Genomic DNA, 339 nt, shown 5'->3' with positions numbered 1-339 from the left:
TTTAATATTTAACACATAATTTTATAATTTAATTTTGGTTATTTATGTAAGATTCACTTCTTCAACCTTTTTTTTTCTTTTGGAATTCTCACTAGTATCGGATAATATTCTCCCTATCATATCATATCATTGGTTTGTCCACACTTTAATTTGTATCTTATTGATGTTATTCATTCTCTCATTATGCTTCCAATTTTCAATTTGGATTCATGAATTTGATCTTAAGGGGAGTATTTATTGCTAAATTTTTTTAGCATTATTATTAAAAATAATTTAACATAATGTGTTTTCAACTTTATATTAGTTTTTATCTTTAAAATAAATAAATAAACAATCAAT

The sequence above is a fragment of the Arachis ipaensis genome, chromosome B01 (assembly GCF_000816755.2).
Source record: "Arachis ipaensis cultivar K30076 chromosome B01, Araip1.1, whole genome shotgun sequence".
Taxonomy (NCBI): Eukaryota; Viridiplantae; Streptophyta; class Magnoliopsida; order Fabales; family Fabaceae; genus Arachis; species Arachis ipaensis.
This window is presented reverse-complemented; position numbering follows the sequence as displayed.